The 19,304-nt window shown below is 38.1% G+C and overlaps 1 protein-coding gene across 3 annotated transcripts in view; it reads right to left on the reverse strand.

The window, feature by feature from the left end:
• Positions 1-19,304, reverse strand: part of PRKD1 (protein kinase D1) — a 339,240-nt gene that overhangs the window by 80,764 nt on the left and 239,172 nt on the right. The window lies entirely within an intron of this gene.

Genomic DNA, 19,304 nt, shown 5'->3' on the forward strand with positions numbered 1-19,304 from the left:
GATGGATTGAATTTAGACAGATCAGAAGATGGTATACTTGACTATGACCATGAAAAGGTATATCAGAAGGGGGAGTGTCCCTCTGGGAGACAGGTAAGAAATCTGAGCAGCCTCTTCTTGGGGAGATAGAGTTGTTTGACCTCTTAAGGCAAAATAACCAAGCATTTATAACTAAGTGACCTCTTCACCAATATGTCAGAGAGATTTAATACATACACTGGTGAATTCCAGTCCACTCTTTAAGAAATACACGTTACCAAATCATATTCATGATGCAGGGTATGTTTTGTTTTCGCATATTGTTACTGAGTCTATATAACACTCCTGCAGAGTATTGAAATTGATTTTTAATTATTTTTTCCAAATAATATTTCTTATTGTGTTACAAAAGTAGTTCATGCTTTTTGTTGTTGTTCATATCAAGAAATAGAATGATACAGAGAATTGAAAGTAAAAGACCATTCACTTTCCCCATATTCTAATGGGTAGGGGGTATACCTTTTGAGCCTTATTTGCATACATAGCCTAACGATGAGCCTACCCAGTACAGTCCAGAGTGGTGTCCTGGGAGGGAGAAGAACTGGATCCAGCTTAGACATTACTCAAATGACACTTCACCTAATCATCATGAGGCTGTTTCTCATACATAAAAAGAGAAGGTCTGACTGATGGTAACTTCTCCAAGCCCTAAAAGTTTACACTTCCATTAATGTTAGGACCATGTGTACTTGATTTGACAAGGTTTTATTCAAAGAGAATTTGGGGGGAAACTTAGGCCTTAAATATATTGTTCTATTCTTTCTCTTCCTTCTGGTTGTCTTCTTGCCTTACTTTTTCTACACACATTTGTTAAGCACCTTCAATATTGTCAATGGTACAATTGGGCATAAAGATCTAATGATGAGTAACACATCTTTACAGAGTCTACCAAACTAGCAAGAAAGAAGAGTAAAAACAAACAAACCCACAATAAGTATAAAATAACTTCTAAGGTTCAGAGAAACTACAAAATGTGACCTAAGATACTAAATAGAACTAAAACTACAATCTGTAGGCGTTCTGGTTCCCAATTCATGTCCTTTTCACCACACCAGTGATACATCTTATCTTCCTTACCTCTGCCCAAAGAGTTATATCCAATAGCCCCATGATGTGGGAAATAAATAGTTGCAGTTTTCCTATTGTGGCCTTGGAGAGCAGGCTATCGGCTAACAAATCACTCACTGAGTGTACTTAGAAGTGCTTTTACCTTGCTAACTCAAGTATGCAAGGTGGGAGAGAGTGCATACTAAAAATGTAGGCCATTCACCTCTGCTACGTAGTTGTCCAAAATTAGGAGGACAACTTTGAGGGTATCGCATCTGTCAGGGCAAGTGACAATACAACATACAGGAAAGTGAATCACTTTCACCAGAAAGAATATTGCTGATGGTTCACATGACATACAATTGGATTTTAATAAGAGAAAAATTTTACTGGGTTGGTTTTTCTTTGAGGCTTGAATAAAAACACTTTATTCCAAATTAACGTGCTTTATTGTTGAAAATCACCTGTCATCAACCTATTAAAATTATTACTTTTATTCAGTTGGAAAGATAATTAAAATAACAACAATAATTAAGATTTACTGTGCTCTTGGTATATACTGGATACTATGCTAAGAGATTAAGTGTGGGAAGAAGGTGATCAAAGAACCACAAACGACCATGTACCAACACGGCCTACATGAAGTTCTGACTAGAACTTACAATTCTTTATAAAAAGGATTTCAACTGAAATAAGTTTGAGAAATTGCATGTTAGGTTTCTCACTTTAAGATTCACAATATTATGGTCAATGCTTATCAGTAAAGGAGTACGATTTGGGTACTAATCATCTACTTTTGTGGTCTGGTCAAAACATGTCTAATTTGGGAATGCAAAATTCTCTTTAAAACTGAGTTCTCTTACTATTGGACAAAAAAATATTTTTCTAAATATGAAAAAAAAATACTGTGTGCCAATCATTAATTCCTTGCTCCTCCCCCACTCCCACACACACCAGAAGTCACCCCTCAGGACCAAACATCTATGACAATACTATAATACCAATTAGTTAATAATTACTGTAGTTTTCAAAATAAGAAACATTAGTATTTGAGAATACTAATACTAAGGTACACTTAGATATTTTTGAATTAATCAGAAAAAATATAAATAATTAAACTGAAGTTTTTCAATGACCACACTCCTTCTCCACTCACACCCCACCCCCCTAATTTATGTCAGGTTAAGTTTGTTTTTTCACTTTTTGAAGGGTATTAACATTCATAAGCAGTTAGCACCCTTGACTTATGTTTAAATGCCATTTTCTAAAGTTCAATTTTAATATTCTCCTGTTAATTTTAGAATAATTAAATACATTTTTAAAATAAAACTACCAAGTGTGGGGAGGTTTTCCATCCATTTGAAATCAAAGCACAACATCCATTCATTATGAATTTACCTGTTCTGCACCCTGGGGGAAATCAGCATTAGCTGAGTGTATGCATGCCATCTCACCTAATCACAAAATTGCACTTCAGAGATAATCACTTAGTACAGGAAAACAAAGTGAATGCTGTAATTCCATTTCACTTAAGTTTTGGAATCAAAATGGACAGATAAGGGAAGGAATATTAAAGAGTCTAGAGGTTCCAAGAGAGGAACAATGTGCTATCTGTCAGTATGTCATAATCAATCAACCGACCTAAATTAAAAGCATGTGACAGGGCTACAAACTCAGCACAATGGGCCCCTTATACTGGTATTTGTGTCTCTTTGATTTGCTCTATTCAAAGTCTATTGTTATGCTCCAGTGTGCAGGAGAGGAGAAAATGACATGCTTTCCTTAGTCATTGAGCATTTGAAACAGGTAATTGAGCCAAAAACTCTAAAATAATCAGTAATTCTCTTAAGGTTCATTATGAATTGTTGCACAAAATGGAATAAACTGTTTGGTTAGCAGCACAGAAGATGAGGCATCTGAAGCAAAATAAATAATCTCTGGAGGTCAAAACTATTTGCATAATAAAATAAAATAATGTCAGCTCCTCCAAGATTTCCAGTATTTTTTTTTTTATTATCGGTAATTCTGGCAATTTGGGAGAAGCATTAACTCTTTCCAGCATTGATGATTTGGGACAGATGCAATAAGAGAAAAGGTTAACATGCTGCAAGTATTATCTCATTCCATTTTTCACAAGCAATCTATGACGTAGGTATTATTATTATCCCCACTTTACAAGTGAGAATACTGAGTCTCAGAGAAATTAAGGAGCTGTCCTAGGTAACAGAGGATCTTGGTTCAGTCTTCACACCCTGAACCATATGAATTCTCTAAGCCACTCTGAATCAAATTATCATATTTCTCTGTCCATTAAAACATTATGGATTGTAAACTGCATCTTTATTTTATGAGTCTCTAGAGAAGATTTTTTAAAATTTCAATGAAATATAACACATTATCCTAGTATCATGCATCCTTATCTCAGAGATGTAAAAGATACTGGGGAGAAAAAGAGTCCATGAAATTAACACGTAGAATGAAATTAATTCAGTTTGTGATCAAATATCCTTTTAAAAGCTTTCTGCATGAACTTCATTTTTTGAAATCCTTCTGCCTCCAAACAAATTGGGAGTTAGTAACAATAACTGGTTTCTAAATTGTTACAAAAATCAAAGGTAATGCATCACTAACAGCCAACTGGAATTTTGCATCCACGCAATAACCAGTGTTGCCACATTCAATTGATACAGTCTGGCCAAGAGCAAAACATTATGAAGTTTCTTAAAGCTCTTAAGATTTGTAGATAAATTTCCTTTTTCCTTAACCTCCAGAATATTGAAAATAGCTTCTGGATACCATTCCCACATAAATATACCTACTCATCAGTTTTAAGGTATGAGGTATGGATAAGGAACCATATATACTTGCATATCCTATCTTGCATCCAGACACACACATAATATACATACATCATCCTCTGTTTCCTGAGAGCTTCCATTAGTGCAATGATGACTCCTGACATATCAGTTTATTGCATTTATGAATGTCAAATTAAAAAAAAGATTTTTTTAATACTGAGACCCAAACACTCCTCTGTAACTTCTACATGGCCCACGTCTTTCGTAAAATAGCTCATGGTGGCCAGGAAGTCCGTTCTTCAAGCACAGAATTGAATGATGCTGGTTTTATTAGTATATCTACAACCTACCAGGTAATGTAGTGTATGTTTGAAATACAAAAATGACAAGGAAAAGTACGTGTTGTTGAGGGTTCAAAATCAAACGTGGATGAGAGACCCATAACTAATCATAATAGAAAATGCAGAGATGCAAACACGAAAGAGAGGGTGACTAGAACTAACTGGGTCTCTCAGAGAAAGCTTCATCAAGGATGACATTGAACAGAATCTTGAAGGATGAAGTGTGCTACATTTAGAAAAAAAGGGAATGGGATTAAGAGAGAACATTTTTATGTAGTCTGATTTTACTTAATTATAGCCAATTTTAGGATTATCTACATATTTCTTTATCATTATAATTACTGTGAGTTCTTGATATTTCATCTTTGCTGCACTGTTAGGACAGTTAGCAAAGTGACTCCGACTTTCCATGTGCATGTACCTGAAGGATGACAATACATCATTTCCATGCTATTGTGGCCCAAGTATTTGACAGTGCTTGCAAAATTAAGCTTGCATATATCTGTACTACCTCTGCTTACCCATACACTCATATCTGTCCCCTGAGGCTGGTGATTTCTTTCTGCTTCTTCATTTGTCCCAGTCCCTCCAAGCCATGGGCTTTTTTTTTTAATGTTTATTTATTTATTTTGAGAGGGAGAGGGAGAGCATGAGTGGTGGAGGGGCAGAGAGAGGGAGAGAGGGAATCCCAAGCAGACTCTGCACTGTCAGCACAGAGCCCAACCTGGGGCTCAAACCCACGAACCAAACTGTGAGGTCACGACCTGACCCGAAATCAAGAATTGGAGCCACCCAGGTGCCCCACTCCAAGTCATGTCTGTACCAGTTTCTCCCTTTGAAGAAACGAGAGATGGGAATTTCTATTTTTGACTTACATCTGACCAGAAAAATGTTAGTGAGGTGCAATGATGGGAACTTGGGAGGCTATGAATATCCCAGAGGGTATAGCAGCCAAGAGAAAGAAACCCATAAAATGTGTTTAGATATGTTGATTAGGCAGTTCAGAAAGTTCTGGGAAAATATTTTATAGGTCCACAGCCAGAGGACCTTAAAAAATGGCTCTGAAAGGAATGATCTCTCAAGCCAATTGATAGCACAATAACAAGTTACCCTAATTAGGAAGAAAAAGGAGGGGTGGCTACAGAAGCTGGCATAACTGCTCAGGGAAGTCTCCGATCAGCTCATACTGTGAAAGAAAATGCAGCAGTTACAGAAGGAGTGGCACAGAGTCCAGTGAAGGTGAATGTGGCTCCAGTTAAGGAGAGCCACCCCAAGAAGACTAAGAGAAGAAAAACCCAAAGCTCTGAAAAAGTCTGAAACACAGCAAAAGACCTTTCAGTTGTGTTATATGTGGAAAGAATGAAGCAGAGATAGTCCTGAACCATGAAAAACAAATAGTTTAATGCTAATACATGAAATAGAAAAAGCTAAACTCTTCAGCTACAATATTTTCCTATCTGTCCTAGGAGAAGGGAACTTTTTTCAAACAACAACAAAAAAATTAGAAAAAAATATATATTTGAGAAGAAAACAGAGTAGATGAACAAAGACTATCTAAGAGCTTTAAATGAACTATTTTAAACAGGCCCAAACATTTAAACAGGCCAAAATTATATAGGAGGGCTCAAAATTCACTTTTAAACTTTAAAGGTTTATTTTTTATTTTTTGTTTTGAGAGAGACAGCATGAGCAGATAAGGGACAGAGAGAGAGGGAAAGAGAGAGAATCTCAAGCAGGTTCTGTGCTGTGTGGAGCCTGATGCGGGGCTAGAACTCATGAAACATGAGATCATGCCCTGAGCAGAAATCAAGAGTTGGAGGCTTAATCGAGTGAGCCACCCAGGTGTCCCCCAGTTTCAATCTTAAGAAAACACCTACCGCAATATTTAGCAATATTCTAACAGAATCTTATTGGGCTTAATGAAATTATTCTAAAGGCCCTCTCTAAGAAAAATAGAACATATTCTGATAGGAATGGGAAAGCTGAAAAGGAGAGTAATGAAGAAATTTAGCCCTAGTTGCTTTCAAAATATTCTGTAAAACTATGATATTTAAAAATGTGCTGGCTGTGCATAAGAAAAAAGAGAAATTAAAAAAGACAGATACCAATAGTGCAGTAATCCATTCTATGTATGAATTTAAAATATGATAGAGGAAATATCATAAATCAATGCAGCAGGAAAACATTATTTAACAAATGATTAGTAATTAACTAACTGGGGGGAAAATACAATTTAGGAGCTTTAGGAATTAAGGAAACACAGCAAATTTCCTATGTTATGTGTGTGTGTGTGTGTGTGTGTGTGTGTGTATACACACACACACGTATGTATAATATCATATTACATAAATTATACCTGGTGAGTAAAAACTTAAAACACCAATCCAAGAAAACAGAAATGAATGCTCGTCAAATCCGTAAAAGAAAAATGACTTTAAAAGTAAGAGGAGCTCATAAATCTTAACAGTGATGGAAGAAAGTGAATGGAAAATTTCATTAGCATGATTATGTAGCAGGCACTACTGGATGACTTGCCAAAGGATCATAAGAAGAGTTTTTTCGAGCATAGTTACAATAGGTATATTTATAATGACTATATAATGCTAGGTCACAGAAAGCTAATTATGTCAATACTTTCAGGTATTTAGAATATAATTACTAACATTTGAGGAGAGACCCTATGCATTGTTCGACACCGGGCGTACAGGTGACAAGGCCTATGTTCTACTACAAAGATTAGTCAAGTCTGCCATGTATTCATTCTTGCTCAGAAAGAAAGAAATCCTTCTCCTTCTTCCCCTCCTCCTTCTCCCCCTCCCCCTCCTCCTCCTCCTGCTGCTGCTGCTGCTGCTGCTGCTGCTTCTTCTTTTTCCTCTCTCTGTTTAACCAGAAGCAAGCAGCAGGACCACAGGAGTGTGTTTGATAGCAGGGCTAAAACCCTGCTCAGGAAGCAGTTTATGAACCAGGAGAGTTATAGTTAATGTCTGAGTGACCCACCCTTTGTTTCCCTCCCAGGCAAATGAACTCAGTGGCTGTTGCAGAACATCTGCTTTAGAAGTAGCAATGCCTCCCTTCCTTCCCGGAAGGCGCTACCAGGAAGAAACAGATACAAAATGGCAGCCCATGTAATTAAAGGCTGGTTATAGGGCTGCGTTATTTTATTCCATCTATTTCTATACTGAGAAGTCCACTGGGAACACTATCCTCAACATTAAGTAGGTTACACAATCAATGTGGGGCTTGAACTCACAACCCTAAGATCAAGAGTCACATGTTCTACTGATTGAGACAGCCAGGTGCCCCCTTCCTCTCAACATACTTTTTGCTGGAGGCACTACTGAAGTATGCTCCCTGTCTTTCACACAAACCTTTGACTTGTTTAGCATGTGGCTACCCCTAGGTATCTAACTCTGCTTATCCCCAAATTCAGCTCTGGGAAGCCTCTGATGCTATGATTGCCCCGCCCCCCACCTGATGTAAACTGTCCTCTTCCCTGTTCTCATAGGCTCATGGGCACCCTTGTATTATAAAATGTATCAGTCTTATACTGCAACTCCTTACTCTTTTATCTGTTCATTTCTGACATAACATTGCTGGGGAGAGAGATCATACCTTCTCTGTTTATATGCACATAGTAAATAATCATTTAATATGACTCAACCATGGTTGAATACATAACACAATGCCTTCAAAACTTACAGGCTTGTCTGCAGTTCTAAGGTTCTACATTTTATTAAGTCCCAACAATCTGCAAATAAAGTATTTGAAGTTCAAAGTCAAAGCCCATAAAAACCATAATTTGGATCACATTTTAAAAAGCGTCTAGCAATGCTTTCCAGAGATGTCCTTGCTAGTTCCTTATTAATCTAAAGGCAGTATGGTGTAGGTAGTGATGAAAATCATGGATACAGTGTCAGAACAGACCTGGCTACTACAGACCTGGGTACTAATCTTGGTCATAGCAAATGAGTGAAGACCTGGCTACTACTAATCTTGGTCATAGCAAATGAGTGACCTTGAGTAAGTCACAGTTCACCTCTCTGAACCTGACTGTCCCTGTCTATTAAACTGGCTTAGTAAAGCTCGCCCGCCTGGGCTGTAAGGAAGACACAAAGTAACTAGCACACTCCCAGTGGTGATTATTCCCAAAATGTCTTAGCATAGTTTAGATTAACAGTATGGGCTTTGTTTGATGAAATAACTGAATACTACTATTAGCGGTAGCATTAATATTATAATTCTTATTACTGTCATCTTCAATATTAATAGAAGGCAATACTGCTTTTAAATCTAATACCAATGCATAGCACTTAAAAAATCTAAGGGCTTTAAAAACTATTACTGTTTGTTCCCTCTACTACCTTATAAAGAATATGTTGGGGCGCCTGGGTGGCGCAGTCGGTTAAGCGTCAGACTTCAGCCAGGTCACGATCTCGCGGTCCGTGAGTTCGAGCCCCGCGTCGGGCTCTGGGCTGATGGCTCAGAGCCTGGAGCCTGTTTCCGATTCTGTGTCTCCCTCTCTCTCTGCCCCTCCCCTGTTCATGCTCTGTCTCTCTCTGTCCCAAAAATAAATAAACGTTGAAAAAAAATTTTTTTTTAAAAAGAATATGTTTCCACTCCAGAGGAAATTGCTTTTCTATCATCCACTGCGCTGGTTAACACTAATTAAATGGAGCTAAGCCCATAGGACTGTTTCTATCTAGTTCCTTCTCTAAAATGAATCAATTAACAGTTGGGAATTGCCATGGGGAAAGAAGGGTCACCACAGCCTGATGTGACTGAATGACAAATGCCACAGCTGGAAAGAGATTAGAGAGCATCTCAGGTCAAGAAAGAACATAAATGGTTGCCCCATGTGTCCAACATGGAGGAAAAAGAAAATTAAGTAAAAATGTCATGGAGTCAAATTCTAGCTAATGAGTGCAGGCTCTGCAGGCACCCTGAATGAAGGAAGGAAAGGTCAAGTCTGTTTCTTAGAAAGCTCTGGAGTGTACAGGAAACGTTATACCTTTAAAAGGATAATGACCTCATTTACATGAGGAACACCCGCGTACAAATCGCCCTTTAGACTACTTACAAAAGGCTATTAGACAAGCCTAGGTAGGTGCTATCTGAAATGCTCTGATAGGCAGCAGGGTTTCTGGCAACAAATGGCATCACTGATGTCAAACACATTTGCACACAGAGACACCAGGCTGAGGTCCTATAGGCTTCGCTTCAAGTTTAAGTCTCATTGTACCTTTCATAAAAACAGATGCTTACTTTTGATCATAAACAAAAACACCCTTAAACGCTGTGAAATCTGCTGGGTATTCCCACTGCAGGAGAAGCAAGAGTAAGAGCGAGAGCTGAATGGAATCCGGGGCTTGCCGCAGGCTGCTTTCCCGGCTGCTGCTCAGGGCACCAAGAGAAGGGGATGTGCAGCTGAGGAACTCCCTGGGTTCTTTTAGAAGAAATCAGGCTGGGGCGCCTGGGTGGCGCAGTCGGTTGAGCGTCCGACTTCAGCTCAGGTCATGATCTCACACTCCGTGAGAGACACTCACCCCACTTCTGGTTCTGTGCTGACGTCTCAGAGCCTGGAGCCTGTTTCCGATTCTGTGTCTCCCTCTCTCTCTGCCCCTCCCCCGTTCATGCTCTGTCTCTCTCTATCCCAAAAATAAATAAACGTTGAAAAAAAAAAAAAAAAAGAAGAAATCAGGCTGACCGATTCATTGGTCTACTCTGGCTCATTAAAATAAGGGCTTTTATTCATTGACAATCTGAGTTACCTGTACTGAGGTACAACTGACAGTAAGTAAAATCTGCCCTTTTTTGTGTACCATTTTGACAAGCATATAATTGTGTAACTAACACCATAATGGAGATATGCACCAATTTTGTCAACTCCTCCCAAATTCCCCCTTCCCCCCAGGCAGACAATCCCCTCATCAGCCCCAGCCCCTGGCAACCACTGATTTATTCTCTGCTCCTTTTCCAAGATGTCATATAAATGTAGCATTCTGAGTATAGCTTCAGCCAACATGATGTATTTGAACTTCATCCATGTTGTGTGTGCATCCATAGCTCAGTCCTTTTTATTGCTGAGTTGTATTCCATTTGGTTGATAAGTTACCCTTTGTTTACCAATTCCCCAGCTGAATCCTTTCAATAGGCCATCAGTTTATCCATTTACCAGGGCATTAGGGTATAGGGTCATATTGAGATTGAGGGTGGTAGGGCTCCAGGGTCCAGAGCCTGGGTTCCAGTAGGAGGAAGAGGTGGAAAGAAATGTTTATTTGTGATCTGTACAGAATATCCATAACATGGGGACTTCACTGTTAAAAACAATTTCTTTTTTTTTTTAATTTTTTTTTAACGTTTATTTATTTTTGAGACAGAGAGAGACAGAGCATGAACGGGGGAGGGTCAGAGAGAGGGAGACACAGAATAGGAAACAGGTTCCGGGCTCTGAGCTGTCAGCACAGAGCCCGACGCGGGGCTCGAACTCACGGACCGCGAGATCATGACCTGAGCCACAGTCAGCCGCTTAACCGACTGAGCCACCCAGGAGCCCCAAAACAATTTCTTTTTTACAACACTGGACAGCAAATGACTTTGAGAGCAGATAAGGTGGCCTCTCTGTACTTCATTTCCCGCATCTTTTGAAATGGGTATAATTATAAACTCAACTAATACTTTCACAATCATTTCAATGAGAAAACATTTAAAACTAGCAGTGCTATATTTGGTACTACACTGTGGTAGTACATAAAGTATGGTAAAATATAGTAGACATTTTCTCAAATATATATGCAAATGCAGATTTATAACAATCTTACATTTTTACACCACTAGCAAAAATAAACTCAAAATAGATCATAGATTTAAATACAAAACCTAAGCCATAAAACTTCTAGAGGACGAGCTTAGAAAAAATGTTTGTGACCTTGGTCTAAGCAAAGATTTCTTAGATACAACAACAAAAACTTAATTAATTTTTAAAAACTGATAGACTTCATCAAAATGAAAAACTTCCGATATTCAAAAGCTCTATTAAAAAAATGAGAGAAAAGCAACAGTCAAAGGAAATATTTGTCAGGTACATTTCCTTGATAAAGGGCTTGTATCCAGAATATATTAGAAACTCCCAACAATATTAAGAAAAGAAAAAAAAAAAAAAAAAAAAGGAGCCAAAGGTTTGAAAGACAGTTGATGATCAAAGAAGTTCCATAGATGGTAAATACACATAGGAAACCTAGTTCAGCGTGGGAACATATGGCAGGTTCAGTGGGCTTTGGTATGCTAGTTTGGGACCATTATCTCCATTTATGATATTCGTTCAGTCACAAAATCATTCTTGTTCTAAATATTTAATTTATACATTAATGATTTGGGGATATAACTCATATATAGGTCTATCTATATATTTTTATTTTTTTTATTATCTATAGTCTTTTTGGCTACTCATATCACTTTCCATCTTTGTGAATGAAATCACAAACTTTGGTCCTCACTTCAGAAAATATTTTGGGAGATTAAGTCATCATTACCAAACAATTTTTAGAAAACACCATAAGTAATTGCAGATTATGATTTTTAATCTAAGTAACTGGGTTTGGACAAGCTTTAGTTAGTTTTGTACAACTTTCATGTTCCGATTATCAAAATTCTCTGCATGTGTATGGTAAATGAATCATTATTGCAACTTAGTTCATTTCCTCATTCAATATACATTTTATTCTCATATGGTGCTATTATAGACGTATCTGATTTTAGCATTTATTCCAATTCCATTTTCTCTCTCGTTTTAAATTGCAAATCCCAATGTCATTATTATTTAAAGCAACAAAGGGTTAATTTTATCAGTATATAAATTCTAAACAAGCTATCTAGTGATTTCAGAATAATAGAGGACATATAGCATAGGAAAAAATGTTTAAAAGAAGACAGATGTAAATTTTTCTCTAAATTTGATGTTTCCTATTATGGTTAGTTCAGGTAGTAATGTTTTCCTAGTAAGACTTACCGGCATTGAGGGGGAAGGGAGCAAAGCAGTTTTCAAATTATATATGCAATCCTTAAAATTTGGATAGTTGCTCCTTTCCTAGTCTAGAGGACTAGTCTCCTGTGATTATTATTCCACATGATGGCAGAGTTCACTTTGTGCTGGGCATGTAGATAGCATAGAGGCAGAAAGGACTGTGTTGTTCAATACAGTGTAAGGGGCTAGGAATGCCAGCTCTGGAGCAAGACTGCCTGGTCTGAAATCCAGCTTCACCACTTACGAGGTGTCTGACCTTGGCCATGATTCCTGATTCTGTGGGTCTTGGTGACCGCATCCATAAAATGAGAGTGGTAACTATAACCATAATTCAGGCTTTGAATGCGGACAAATTAGGCTAAAAATCATAGACACTTTCAAGAGGGAAGTTCTGGAGAATAATTTAGATCATCCTGAATGCAGACATACATACGGATTTTCCAAATCATCATATCCACTGCAAATTACTATCACTTTGACTGTTCTTGCCAATATTTCTACTTCATTTCTATTTGCAGTGTTATTCCATTTGCTAAGAACTTCCTGAACAATGCTGAATACTAATAAAGATAGCTCTTTTCTTGTTAACCTTAATTAGACAGTGACTTGCACATTCTTGTTAAAAATTATATTGATTTAAGTCAAGTATTCCTATCGCTTTAAGATAAAATAAAATTCATGCCAGGTTATAAAAATTGACTTATTAATAATGTCAAATCAACTTTTTATTCCTAGAATAACCAAGTCAAATCAACTTTTTATTCCTAGAATAACCAAGGAATTATTATTTTGTATTACTCTCCTGTATTCTTATGAATTCTATTTTTCTCAACACTTTATTTAGGACTTTTGTATCCAGAAAGCAAAAATATTTCATTAATTGCATGTGGGTTCAGATTTCAGATATTCCTGGGTTTTAAGTACAATTTTACTGCTAAGTAACTGGGTGATTCCTGGTAAATTATTTAACTTTTCTATACCTCTGAAAAAGGCTTATCATAGTGCCTAGTGAATGGTAAGTGTTCTCCAACATTAACCATCCCATTAGTGGACATAGTCCACAGTTTCCTTTCTGTCTTAGTCTATATGGGTCGCTCTAACAAAATACTACAGAGTCTATAGCTTATAAACAACAGTTCTAGAGACTGGGAAGTCCAAGACCAAGGGAATGGAAGATTCAGTTTCTGTGAGAGTCTGCATCCTGGTTCACAGATGGGTGTCTTTCCCTGTCACTAAAAGTACATGTTAGAAGAGGCAACAGAATTCTCTGGGCTATCTTTTATAAGGGCACTATCCCACGAGGATCTACCTTCATGACCTATTCCCCTCTAATACCATCAGTTTGGGGGTAGGATTTCAACATGAAGTTCAGAGACATAAATACTCAATCCATTGCAATTTCCTTTTCTTACTTATACTGTCTTTTCCAGGTTTCAGTATTAAAGTTTTGCTGGATTTGGCTAAATAATTAGACAAGATTTTCAACTTTTATGTGTTCTGAAATAGTTTCTGCTTAAGTGTTTGATGGAAATTTCACCAAAATTGGCTATACAATGTTCTTTTTTTGAGTGGGTGGAGAGAAAGTTGGGGAGTTGGTGTATCATAAACAAATTCCAATTTTTTTCTATCAAAAAGTATGTGTATGTGAGTGCATGTACCAGAGAGTAAAGAGGACATTCCAATAAATTATTACAATCCAAATCATATAATAGTGAATAAATCTTACTATTAAAATGTATTTCAGTACTTAATTGATTCTAATTGCATCTCTGATGAAAATAATGGATTTTAACATAAATGTGCAGATTTAAATTAATAAATTGTGAATATTTAAATCGCAACACAATTAGCATACATTTAACATGATAATCCTTACCTTAAATCATAAAATATTATTTGAAATGATAATAAGTAAGCATTAAAATAAACATTAAAGACAGAGAATGCTTTGTACATTAACTTCCAGCTCTAGGTAAGTTAAAAGCTTCGGCCATTAGAAAGTGCTGCATGTTAATGGAAGGCCATATGGCAGGAGAGTGCAATCATTTTCCTGGATTCCTTTTAGTAATTTTCCTAAATGAAAATGATAAGGAAAAAAAAGCACAAAACTCAGAAACCAAGCCATGTGCCATATTTATCTAAAAAGCTGATGAAAATAAACCCTAAAAGTGGGAGGTATTTTTTTTTTAAACATGGAAAAATAAACCTTTAGGATGGAAGAAAACTGATGTGATAATAAGCAGAAAATAGATTAAACATGTACCATGTGGAAATTTTAGCCCATCTTCCTAAAGTGTGCTATAAACATAATATTAGCATAAGTGATTCTGAGCAAAATGTTCCAAAAGGTGATTTTGCCTGTAAGATTATTATATTTGGTACAGCTTTGAAGTCTTTTCAAAGGCCATTGTTCTTGGCACTCAGAGATTGGATCTGGCCTTCAACATTTCTTGGCTCACTCCACATTTACAGTAACACTCTCTGGATTATTTCTACACTCAACATGATCAAACCAAACAAATATAGCCTTCTCCAAAATATTTAAAAGAAAGTAGCAAAAGATTCATGGTCAGTCCTCTAGGATTTTATATTCCAGCTGAGGAAAGATGGTAAATATACTCACAAGCAAACAAAATAGGTCAAGTAGACTATAATGCAGTATGTAACCAGACATGGACTTGGAGATTGTCAAAGTCAGGAAGAGTACCAGGCAAGGAGAAGGGAGATTGCCTAGAATGACATGCTGTAAAAGAGGAAGGAGATTATAAATCTCGGATTGAGGAAGAAACAGAATTTCTCAGGCAGAAACACAATAAGGTTCAGAAGAGGAAATCAATGTGGGAAGTTTGGGATACTGAAGGAATCAGCATGGCTGGATGAGGTTACTATAGTCAACAAACAGGCAAGACAGTGGATACTTTATTTGGGATTAGCTGGTGGCCAACCTTGGTATTTTAAGTTGAAGCTCTAGAACGCAGTAAGTCATCATTTAAAACTTTTTTTAAAAATGACTGGAATTTATTTTAGCTAAAAGTATCATGTACACAGAAAAGCATATGTAACATATGAGTAGGTTAAAGAACAATAATAAACAGTCATTGTACTCTCCATCCAACTAAAGAAAATTACCATTATCTTAGAAACAGTCTTGTGACCCCCTCCCCAGCTAAGTGGATTATGTAGAAAAGTGTTTTAGTGAGATTCATTGACTAATGTTTAGAGCATATAAAAGGATACCACGGAGGGTACAGAAACACTTGAGAAAGAACAAGAATCCTGGGGGCCATGAGCCAGGAAAGAAGCAGTGGGAATACAGAAAGAACAATGTAGAGTATATCGTTATAGAAGAATCAAAGCAAATATGCCTCCAGTGTTACTTGTGGTGCTTATTTGTTTATTTTTGTTGTCATTTTAGTTTGCCTTATTTTTGTATCAGTGAAACAAAATATTGGTACCACTAATTTAAAAAGGAAAGAAAGGAAGGTTTGAAGGGAAAGCCAACGTTTTAGACCCATAGTTGAGAGAATGAGACATTACAATGTCTCATTTAATGAGACATTAAAACTACATCAGTCTAGTAGAGACTACATGAACCTTTGAGAAGAAGTAGAGCAAAGACTGAAGATTTAAGGCTTGAGGGCTAAGAAAGAACCAGGTGGAGGGACTGCCTGAAGTGGAAACACAGGGCAGGGGGACCCAGGAGCACTCAATGTCACAGATGACAGAAGTAGAAAGCCTTTGGGGAGGGTGAATTGTGTGGCCTGAGAAAACACCTCAATACTTTTAACATCAGGTCAGTTAGAGACGTTTTTTTAAAATTTTTTTTACATTTATTTATTTTTGAGAGACAGAGACAGAGCACATGTGGGGGAGGGGCAGAGAGAAGAGGGAGACACAGAATCTGAAGCAGGCTCCAGGCTCTGAGCTGTCAGCACAGAGCCTGAAGTGGGGCTCAAACCCACAAACCGTGAGATCATAAGCTGAGCTGAAGTCGGACGCCCAACCGACTGAGCCACCCAGGCGCCCCTGGTCAGTTAGAGACCTTTACAAGAGGGAGTGAAAGGGCAGACCGCAGCCTGCTAGAAGCTGAGAAAGAAAAAGAGAAAAGAGAGGAAAGCAGTCATGTACATATGACTCATACGATTGATTCATAAAGCCAAGGGAATCTCTTGTATTTAAGCTTCTCTTATCCACAGCAATTGGCATTGTGAGGTAGGAGAAGTTCACTCACAGTGATGCCTTCAGGACACTGAAGCAAGAGTAAGAATTCCTTGGATTATAGCCATTTAATGATAATCCTGCTGAGGCAACCCATAACTAGCTCTCTGGCACCTTTCATAAGTCCAGGGCAGAGCAGAGGCATCCATCACCTCTTTCTCCCCAGCCTCTTTATCCCTTAAGAAGGAGAAACAGGGACACCCAGGTGGCTCGGTCGGTTGAGCATCCGACTTCGGCTCAGGTCAAGATCTCGTAGTTCCTGAGATGAAACTCCGTGTTGGGCTCTGTGCTGACAGCTCGGAGCCTGGAGCCTGCTTCACATTCTGTGTCTCCCTCTGTCTCTGCCCTTCCCCCACTTGTTCTCTCTCTCTCTCTCTCTCACTCTCAAAAATAAACATTAAAAATTAAAAAAAAGAAGAAGAAGTAGAAACAAAAACAAATGCATGTTTCCTATTCACTGACAAAGCAGCTGGGCTTTCAAAACCCTCCCTGTGCCTCCAACTCACAAACTGCCTACATCTACGGCAAAAATTCTTACCTCGGCTATGCATCAGAATCACTTAGGAAGCTTTAACCCAATGGACAGTTCTACTCTTAACCTCTAGAGAATCTGATTTAATTGTTCTGATTTTGAGCATAGTTATGAATTTGTTTAAAGTTTCATAAGTGAACAAGGTTAACAATCACTGTCTAATATCGATCTCACTGATTTTAAGTCAATCAATTAAAAAGGACTTAGAACCTAGCATCAGTTTATTATTTTTCAAGGTATTAAGGGGAATATTTAAAGAAAGATGTTGGAGCTCCTGGGTGGCTCAACTGGTTCGACATTTGGCCCTAGGTTTCGGCTCAGGTCATGATCCCAGGGTCATGGGATCAAGCTCCACGTTGGGCTCCACACTGAGCATGGAGCCTGCTTAAGATTCTCTATCTCTTCCTGTCTCTCTCTCTCACTGCCCCTTCCCCTGCATGCATCTCTCTCTCTCTCTCTCTCTCTCTCTCTCTCAAAAAAAATATGTAATAACCATCCATAATTTGCTAAATAGGGAAATAAAACAGCATTATATATAAGAATTTTAAGACATCAAAAGACACATGTGACTCAGAGCTGAATTGTATGATGACAATCATTAAGGACTAATCCAGTCAAAAATGTATACCTGATGCTATGCTTCAAAGCATAGGAGCAGATATGCCAGTGTAACATAAGCCTAGTAAAATCATAAACCCATGAAAGAGTCTAACTGAAGTAAAATTCTTCGATCTTCCAAACATTCTTTAACACTGTCAGTATTTGTCTGCAGGTTCAGTAATTTTGGTCTCTAGAGCCCATGATGTGGAGCATCTCCCATAAGAACAGGGAGTGATGATGGAAAAACATGGGCCACATATGTGCCGTCCGTTGCCTGGCATCTCTATCTCAATTAGCTGCTAGGATAAACAAGGGAGAGAAGCTATGTGTTTCCCCTCTGTGCATTCTAACATATACATGTAAGTAGTGTTTTGCTCTTGGCCACTGTGGCATGAAAGATTGCATAAGACAGCAGAGAGTCTCTTCTCAGGGCTATGGTACTGTCCTATTAAAAATGCCACTTATGGAGAGCTGGTGGCCCATCCTGGACCCTGGTGAAACCAATTCTAAACAGCAAGAAGCAGGCTTACATCTCACTGAGTCTTCATTTTGGATAAGAAGCATTCAATTTTAATCCAGTACACTCACTTGGTATCTACTTGCTGCCTATCCTTTCATCAGAAATTCTCAAGCTCTGCATTCAGTTTGCCCTGGAGACATCCATCTCTAAAGGAGCAGACCACCTGATGGGGGAACCAAGGTGACTGTTTCTGGACAACCACATTACCTGGTTCATTCTCAAGGGGGAGTTTACACTGTAATTAACTGGTCAGATTGCAAGAAACTATGTAGGCAGCCCTACAAGTGGGTGGAACACTCAAAGGAATAAAGCTGGCTCAGGGTAAGGAAAAGTAAGGTCTCTTCTGTTCAGTCTTCCTTGCAATCTAAGAGGTGGGAGGTGAGGCTAGTCTTTCATACTATTTTCTCTAATTGGCTAGAGCAGTCCACAGCTGAAGCAACTGCCCTCATCAACTTGACCTATATGCGGAGCTAGGATATCCACTGCAGTGGAATAGATATGACTGTTCTAAGTCATGACCAAGAGCATATGCTCTGGGGCCAAAGTCCTAGGCCCAAGTCTTTATCCTCCTCCTTCCCTCTCTCACATTTTTCATGTATGTGAGTGTGAGTGAGTGTGTATGTGTGTGTCCTCACTAGATAACATTGTATTAAAGTCCATCAAAGACCTCCCCTGTGAATTTAATACAAAAGTCTAAGTCCAAATCTCATGAAAAGTTTTCCAACAATACCCACCAAAGTTTTGGGGAAAAAATTAAACTCTTGCTAATTAAAATGTGGCCCATGGACCTGAAGCATCACTATCTGGGAGTTTATTAGAAATGAAACTGCAGACAACCACACCTCATGCTCCTGGTCCTTACCCTGCCACACCCACTGAACGAGAATCTACATTTTAAGATACCTAGGATATCCAAATGAACATAATGAGATCTGGAACTTTTGAGCTGATGAGGTTTTTGGACTTTGAGTTGATTCTATAATGACTTTGGGTCATCTTGGGATGTAGTCAATGTATTTTGGATATGGGCTGGATGTGAATCTTTTCAGGCAGAGGGAAGACTGTGATAGGCAGAATAATCACCCTCTCCCCTCCCAAAGATGTCTACGTATAAATCCCCCAAACCTGTAAGTATGTTATGACAAAGATAAACTAAGATAGCAGACAGAATTAAGGCTGTTAATCAGCT

The sequence above is a fragment of the Herpailurus yagouaroundi genome, unplaced genomic scaffold (genome assembly GCF_014898765.1).
Source record: "Herpailurus yagouaroundi ecotype Mexico unplaced genomic scaffold, PumYag 141, whole genome shotgun sequence".
Lineage (NCBI taxonomy): Eukaryota > Metazoa > Chordata > Mammalia > Carnivora > Felidae > Herpailurus > Herpailurus yagouaroundi.